This window comes from Ctenocephalides felis, unplaced genomic scaffold, assembly GCF_003426905.1.
Source record: "Ctenocephalides felis isolate EL2017-DRISC unplaced genomic scaffold, ASM342690v1 CF-g0.4_SCAFFOLD_01886, whole genome shotgun sequence".
NCBI classification, from domain to species: domain Eukaryota; kingdom Metazoa; phylum Arthropoda; class Insecta; order Siphonaptera; family Pulicidae; genus Ctenocephalides; species Ctenocephalides felis.
Window position 1 is genome coordinate 100,266,919 of NW_020538040.1, and position 7,858 is coordinate 100,274,776.

Sequence of the window (7,858 nt, forward strand, 5' to 3'; positions counted from 1 at the left end):
AGATCTAAATTTAATAATTAAGTAAATGTTAAAAATCATCGATTATCCACAGAATACTGCTGAGCTTGCCATATTTGTTTACTGTTTAAATATAATTTAATTACTATTTAGAAAATGTTAGTTCTAAAATGTTTTTCATTTCAAATCTGAAAACCTTACCAAATACATGTTTTCCATATACATATTGTGACGGATCAATGGGTTGTTGGGCCCTTTCTCGGGAGTTGCAACGACTACCAAATATTATATCTTAGCGTTGCATCCCCATTACAAAAGGGTTACTCCAACTCCTTAACCCGACTTCTATAAACACCCTGTAATTATCTGTGGAAACTAAACCAACTAACTACGCGAATGAAACAGAATGTACTTTTATCTTATTTAATATTACTTTAGTATTACAGGTGAGAGAACATGGCTGCACCTGCGTACAGTCATGTCCTCTGCCTAAACTCTAATTTACAATCTATAAACCAATTAACCGGATTAACATAAACGGAGTATCGGAACAGAGGGAATAGCTACTAAACATTAATAAATCTGACCTTTGCTGGAACAGGTTCTTCTCTCCTGTCACAACCCACACACCACTATACACTAAGCGGGTCCAAGGGCTCGCGCCTGAACCCGACCGACCTCCTTAGAGGATGTTACATTTCTTAATGATGTTTCAACCCTCGAGTTGGACCTTATATTGCAGGAACCCTAGTAGAAGTAGGTGGGGTAGTCCATTTGCACTGAGGGTTGTGCAACCCTTTGACGACAATACCAATTGTCGTTACAATAAAAATATTGTAATATAGAATATGAATATATATTTAAATATCCAGGGACCGGGGTTGTATTCCCCGTCGGAGAGTACTTTTACTTCATTTAATTAATAATAATTCTAAATCTTTAAAAATCATTCCACATTTGGACATTCTTTGTTATTGGGGGTACAAAAGCCTGTCCTCGGTGGTGTAGTGGTCAGTATCCCAGCCTGTCACGCGGGAGACCGAGTTTCGTTTTCCCCCCGGGGAGTACTTCATTTTAATACTAATAATTATAAATCTTTATAAATTATTCATGATATTGACATTTTTGTTATCGGTTGTATAAAAGCATGTTCTCGGTGGTATAGTGGTATAGTGGTGAGTATCCCGGCCTGTCACGCGTGAGACCGTGGTTCGATTTTCCGCCGCGGAGTACTTCAATGTATTACTAATAATTATAAATCTTTATAAATCATTCCACATATTGACATTTTTGTGATGGGTTGTACAAAAGCCTGTACTTGGTAGTATAGTGGTCAGTATCCTCGCTTGTCACGCGGGAGACCGGGGTTCGATTCCCCGCCGAGGAGTACTTTATTTTATTACTAATAATTATATCAATCTTTATAAATCATTCATCATATTGACATTTTTGTGATGGGTTGTACAAAAGCCTGTCCTCGGTAGTATAGTGGTTAGTATCCCCGCCTGTCACGCGGGAGACCGGGGTTCGATTCCCCGACGGGGAGTACTTCATTTTATTACTAATAATTATAAATCTTTATAAATCATTCATCATATTGACATTTTTGTTATCAGTTGTATAAAAACAAGTCCTTGGTAGTATAGTGGTCAGTATCCCCGGCTGTCACGCGGGAGACCGGGGTTCGATTCCTCGCCGGGGAGTACTTTATTTTATTACTAATAATTATATAAATCTTTATAAATCATTCATCATATTGACATTTTTGTTATCGGTGTGTGTAAAAATATGTCGTCGGTAGTATAGTGGTCAGTATCCCCGCCTATCACGCGGGAGACCGGGGTTCGACTCCACGCCGGAGAGTGTTTTATTTTATAACTAATAATTATAAATCTTTATAAATCATCCCACATATTGACATTTTTGTGATGGGTTGTACAGAAGCCTGAAGTGGTCAGTATCCCCGCCTGTCACGCGGGAGACCGGGGTTCGATTCCCCTCCGGGGAGTACTTCATTTTATTACTAATAATTATAAATCTTTATAAATTATTCATCATATTGACATTTTTGTTATCGGTTGTATAAAAGCATGTCCTCGGTATTATAGTGGTCAGTATCCCCGCTTGTCACGCGGGAGACCGGTGACAAGCGGGGAGTGTTTCATAACTAATAATTATAAATCTTTATAAATCATTCATCATATTGAAATTTTTGTTGTCGGTTGTACTAAACCCTGTCCTCGGTAGTATAGTGCAGGGCTTCTTAAACTTTTTTATATAGCGACCCCCTTCAAGATTAGGAAATTTTAAACGACCCCCTCCTCCAAATAATAAAATATATATTAACCGTTATCGCACTATTTTACAATGTAAATAAAATAAAGATTGAAGAATATATACCCATTCATGTTATATATTTTATAATTGGAAACGTTGACATAAAACTATATATATATATATATATATATATATATATATATATATATATATATATATATATATATATATATATTATATTTACTCAATAGAAAAAATAAACTTTTGTAACAAATTCTTTATAAGAAAACATAAAACTATATCTACATATTCAATAGAAAAAATAAAATTTTGTAACATTTTTCAATAAAAACCTATTAATAACATAAAGCAATATTAATGTGATGAATGTGATTGTTTATTTTTACACAAATAATTAAATTTAGGCTCAATTTAAGTTAGTGCAGATGGTAATAAATTTTCAACGTATATTAAAGTTGAACGGTATTTTGATTTTATCAAATTTTTGAAGTTAATGTAGAAGAGGCTGATTCACATAAATATGTTGCACAAAATGGCAGTAATTTGTTTATTGCCATTTCCGATAGTAGGGAATATTCTGATTTGATTTCAATCCAAAATTCATGCACAGACACTTGAAAAAATCTGAGTCGCAAGGTAGTATTACATGTTAATTCGGTAACTTCTTCTTGTGCTTTTAAGTTTGAGAAATTAATTTCTTCCATTTCAATTGAAAATGGATTGCAAATCCATTGTTGTGTATCGATATCATTGAGAAAATACCTATGGATATAAACTTCCATATTCTTCAAATGATTAACTATAATTTTTGTTATAGGAGTATCTTTTTTTGAAATATTGTTACTAATTATATACTCGTCAGTAAATGGAAACATTTCGAGCGATCCACTTTCTACTCTGTTTTTCCATATAAGAATTATTTTAACAAAGTCCTCAAGTTTATTTTTTAACATAAACATATTAATGCAGACTCCCTGCATTGATAAATTCATATCATTGATTTTATCAAAAATATTGGCCAAATAGCTTAGCTTGAGAAGCCATAAATTATCGTGAAAATAGTCGGCCTAATAATACTAATTTTAAAATTTTGTTTATAATGATTGAATAGTATCAGATCTTTGCGACCCCTCCATAGTAGTCCCGCGACCCCCCTGGGGGTCGCGACCCCCACTTTAAGAAGCCCTGGTATAGTGGTCGGTATCCCCGCCTGTCACGCGGGAGATCGGGGTTCGATTTCCCGCCGGGGAGTACTTCATTTTATTACTAATAATTATAAATCTTTATAAATCATTCATCATTTGACATTTTTGTTATCGGTTGTATAAAAGCATGTCCTCGGTAGTATATTGGTCAGTATCCCCGCCTGTCACGCGGGAGACCGGGGTTCATCATCAAATCATTCATCATATTGACATTTTGGTTATCGGTTGTATAAAAGCATGTCCTCGGTAGTATAGTGGTCAGTATCCACGCCTGTTACGCGGGAGACCGGGGTTCGATACCCCGCCGGGGAGTACTTCATTTTATTACTAATAATTATAAATCTTTATAAATCATTCATCACATTGACATTTTTGTTATCGGTTGTATAAAAGCATGTTCTCGGTAGTATAGTGGTCAGTATCCCCGCCTGTCACGCGGGAGACCGGGATTCGATTCCCCGCCGGGGAGTACTTCATTTTATTACTAATAATTATAAATCTTTATAAATCAGTCATCATATTGACATTTTTGTTATCGGTTGTGTAAAAGCATGTCCTTGGTAGTATAGTGGTCAGTATCCCCGCCTGTCACGCGGGAGACCGGGGTTCGATTCCCCGCCGGGGAGTACTTCGCTTTATTACTAATAATTATAAATCTTTATAAATCATTCATCATATTGATATTTTTGTTATCGGTTGTATAAAAGCATGTCCTCGGTAGTATTCGCTCAGAGCGTGACTGCAGCGCCCATGCAGCGCCGTAATAAATATGAACTAATGACGGCTATCAGTGTGTGGTTTTCATGGGTTTTATATGTTTGTTAAAGAAAAAAGATATTGAATAATTGTTATAAATAATAATAAACAAGATACAGTAATAATGTGAACGCCGAATGTTTATTGAAATTATTCAACGTACTTAAAACATAATTAAGTATAATGATTAATTAAATAAAGAAATGCAGTAAACATTTTTAAGATTAAGTGCCTCAAAGCTTATGTCATAATCTCGGAATAGTTCTTAATAAAAACAATATAATAATGATAAAAATAGTTTATCAATAGAATAAGCAAATAATAAATTAATTTACTCATTTTTTTATTATTTTTGGTCAAACTAAAGACTTACAATAGACATTATTATAAAGACATGATTTGATTTCATCATCCATCAGATAAAATTGCAGGAAAAAAAACTACTTTAACTTTTCGAGGCTTGTAAATTGAAGGAAATATTGTTGGCAAGTAGATATAGGACTCAATACCTCGTCCGATTGTTTTCCTCTAATGAAATGTTCACTGCAAATGCGATCATAGGTCTTGGAAACCCACGGCGGTGATCCATCAACACTACAAATATATATTTTGCATTATTTCAGCATTGTATTAAATAAACTGTTTGCAAAATAAACATTTTAGCGCTATGTGATAACTTTTATTTTTCTTTTAATCATTGAATTACAATTATTATATAATAATATGTAATTAATATATAGATAATAGTTATACATAATCAATAAACAATATATTATATTTTTATTATTTCAGCCTTGTATTAATTACATTGTTTGCAAAATAATTTTTTCTAGTAAGCATTGAACAACAATAATATAACAATTTATTGACTTATAATTTTTCTTTTTGCTAAACATAACAATTTTACAACTATTCATAATACTCCTAATTGTATTTTTATAACAATAAGGTTATGATACTTACTTTAATCTTCTAACCGCAGCGATCCACTTTTCCCGTTGATTTTCTTTCCACGTAGCTGTAGAAAATGTATAGAATTTGCAGTCACTTTTTCTGCTAGTATTTCTACAACCCACTATATAACAGCTTTGGTGGCTCATTTTTAATTATCCTATTTAAATTTGAAATAAACAAATATTTTATGTGTTTTCATTTAAAATTTCTGTTATAATAGCTAACTTTAATGCTCAAAGTAGCCACTACGAACGCTTCGGTCGATTTGACTTCCCCTTAAATGCCTTCGCACATAGCCTATAGTGGTCAGTATCCCCGCCTGTCACGCGGGAGACCGGGGTTCGATTCCCCGCCGGGGAGTGTTCCATTTTATAACTAATAATTATAAATCTTTATAAATCATTCCACATATTGACATTTTTGTGATGGGTTGTACAAATGCTGTTCTCGGTAGTATAGTGGTCAGTATCCCCGCCTGTCACGCGGGAGACCGGGGTTCGATTCCCCGCCGGGGAGTACTTCATTTTATTACTAATAATTATAAATCTTTATAAATCAGTCATCATATTGACAATTTTGTTATCGTTTGTGTAAAAGCATGTCCTTGGTAGTATAGTGGTCACTATCCCCGCCTGTCACGCGGGAGACCGGGGTTCGATTCCCCGCCGGGGTGTGTTCCATTTTATAACTACTAATTATAAATCTTTATTAATCATTTATCATATTGACATTTTTGTTATCGGTTGTATAAAAGCATGTCCTCGGTAGTACAGTGGTCAGTATCCCCGCCTGTCACGCGGGAGACTGGGGTTCGATTCCCAGCCGGGGAGTACTTCATTTTATTACTAATAATTATAAATCTTTATAAATCATTCATCATATTGATATTTTTGTTATCGGTTGTATAAAAGCATGTCCTCGGTAGTGTAGTGGTCAGTATCCCCGCCTGTCACGCGGGATACCGGGGTTTGATTCCCGGCCGGGGAGTGTTTTATTTTATCACTAATAATTATATAAATCTTTATAAATCACTCCATATATTGACATTTTTGTTGTCGGTTATACAAAACTGTCCCCGCCGGGGAGTACTTCATTTTTTTACTAATAATTATAAATCTTTATAAATCATTCATCATATTGACATTTTTGTTATCGGTTGTATAAAAGCATGTCCTCGGTAGTATAGTGGTCAGTATCCCCGCCTGTCACGCGGGAGACCGGGGTACGATTCCCCGCCCCGGTTGTATAAAAGCATGTCCTCGGTAGTTTAGTGGTCAGTATCCCCGCCTGTCACGCGGGAGACCGGGGTTCGATTCCCCGCCGGGGAGTACTTGATTTTATTACTAATAATTATAAATCTTTATAAATCATTCATCATATTGACATTTTTGTTATCGGTTGTATAAAAGCTCGTCTTCGGTAGTATAGTGGTCAGTATCCCCGCCTGTCACGCCGGGGAGTGTTCCATTTTATAACTAATAATTATAAATCTTTATAAATCATTCCACATATTGACATTTTTGTGATGGGTTGTACAAATGCTGTCCTCGGTAGTATAGTGGTCAGTATCCCCGCCTGTCACGCGGGAGACCGGGGTTCGATTCCCCGCCGGGTAGTAATTCATTTAATTACTAATAATTATAAATCTTTATAAATCATTCCACATATTGACATTTTTGTGATGGGTTGTGCAAATGCTGTTCTCGGTAGTATAGTGGTCAGTATCCCCGCCTGTCACGCGGGAGACCGGGGTTCGATTCCCCGCCGGGGAGTACTTCATTTTATTACTAATAATTATAAATCTTTATAAATCATTCATCATATTGACATTTTTGTTATCGGTTGTATAAAAGCATGTCCTCGGTAGTATAGTGGTCAGTATCCCCGCCTGTCACGCGGGAGACCGGCGTTCGATTCCCCGCCGGGGAGTACTTGATTTTATTACTAATAATTATAAATCTTTATAAATCATTCATCATATTGACATTTTTGTTATCGGTTGTATAAAAAAATGTCTTCGGTAGCATAGTGGTCAGTATCCCCGCCTGTCACGCCGGGGAGTGTTCCATTTTATAACTAATAATTATAAATCTTTATAAATCATTCCACATATTGACATTTTTGTGATGGGTTGTACAAATGCTGTCCTCGGTAGTATAGTGGTCAGTATCCCCGCCTGTCACGCGGGAGACCGGGGTTCGATTCCCCGCCGGGGAGTACTTCATTTTATTACTAATAATTATAAATCTTTATAAATCATTCATCATATTGACATTTTTGTTATCGGTTGTATAAAAGCATGTCCTCGGTAGTATAGTGGTCAGTATCCCCGCCTGTCACGCGGGAGACCGGGGTACGATTCCCCGCCCCGGGGAGTACTTCATTTTATTACTAATAATATAAATCTTTATTAATCATTATCGTATTGACATTTTTGTTATCGGTTGTATAAAAGCATGTCCTCGGTAGTACAGTGGTCAGTATGCCCCGCCTGTCACGCGGGAGACAGGGGGTCGATTCCCAGCCGGGGAGTACTTAATTTATTACTAATAATTATAAATCTTTATAAATCATTCATCATATTGATATTTTGTTATCGGTTGTATAAAAGCATGTCCTCGGTAGTGTAGTGGTTAGATCCCCGCCTCTCACGCGGGAGACCGGGGTTTGATTCCCGGCCGGGGAGT

The 7,858-nt window shown here is 35.8% G+C and overlaps 13 non-coding genes across 13 annotated transcripts; all 13 read left to right on the top strand.

Annotated features, from left to right (window-relative positions):
• The first annotated feature begins 1,273 nt into the window (after window positions 1-1,273).
• Window positions 1,274-1,345, top strand: Trnad-guc. The gene has a single exon. It is a non-coding gene; the product is annotated as a tRNA-Asp (tRNA).
• Window positions 1,346-1,432: 87 nt separating this feature from the next.
• Window positions 1,433-1,504, top strand: Trnad-guc. Its single transcript has one exon. It is a non-coding gene; the product is annotated as a tRNA-Asp (tRNA).
• A 245-nt stretch (window positions 1,505-1,749) lies between these two features.
• Trnad-auc lies at window positions 1,750-1,821 on the top strand. The gene has a single exon. It is a non-coding gene; the product is annotated as a tRNA-Asp (tRNA).
• Window positions 1,822-3,858: 2,037 nt separating this feature from the next.
• On the top strand, window positions 3,859-3,930 carry Trnad-guc. The gene has a single exon. It is a non-coding gene; the product is annotated as a tRNA-Asp (tRNA).
• Window positions 3,931-4,015: 85 nt separating this feature from the next.
• Window positions 4,016-4,087, top strand: Trnad-guc. The gene has a single exon. It is a non-coding gene; the product is annotated as a tRNA-Asp (tRNA).
• A 1,528-nt stretch (window positions 4,088-5,615) lies between these two features.
• Trnad-guc lies at window positions 5,616-5,687 on the top strand. Its single transcript has one exon. It is a non-coding gene; the product is annotated as a tRNA-Asp (tRNA).
• Window positions 5,688-5,772: 85 nt separating this feature from the next.
• Window positions 5,773-5,844, top strand: Trnad-guc. The gene has a single exon. It is a non-coding gene; the product is annotated as a tRNA-Asp (tRNA).
• An 85-nt stretch (window positions 5,845-5,929) lies between these two features.
• Window positions 5,930-6,001, top strand: Trnad-guc. The gene has a single exon. It is a non-coding gene; the product is annotated as a tRNA-Asp (tRNA).
• A 426-nt stretch (window positions 6,002-6,427) lies between these two features.
• Trnad-guc lies at window positions 6,428-6,499 on the top strand. The gene has a single exon. It is a non-coding gene; the product is annotated as a tRNA-Asp (tRNA).
• Window positions 6,500-6,715: 216 nt separating this feature from the next.
• Window positions 6,716-6,787, top strand: Trnad-guc. Its single transcript has one exon. It is a non-coding gene; the product is annotated as a tRNA-Asp (tRNA).
• An 84-nt stretch (window positions 6,788-6,871) lies between these two features.
• On the top strand, window positions 6,872-6,943 carry Trnad-guc. Its single transcript has one exon. It is a non-coding gene; the product is annotated as a tRNA-Asp (tRNA).
• Window positions 6,944-7,028: 85 nt separating this feature from the next.
• Trnad-guc lies at window positions 7,029-7,100 on the top strand. The gene has a single exon. It is a non-coding gene; the product is annotated as a tRNA-Asp (tRNA).
• A 216-nt stretch (window positions 7,101-7,316) lies between these two features.
• On the top strand, window positions 7,317-7,388 carry Trnad-guc. Its single transcript has one exon. It is a non-coding gene; the product is annotated as a tRNA-Asp (tRNA).
• The last annotated feature ends 470 nt before the right edge of the window (window positions 7,389-7,858 follow it).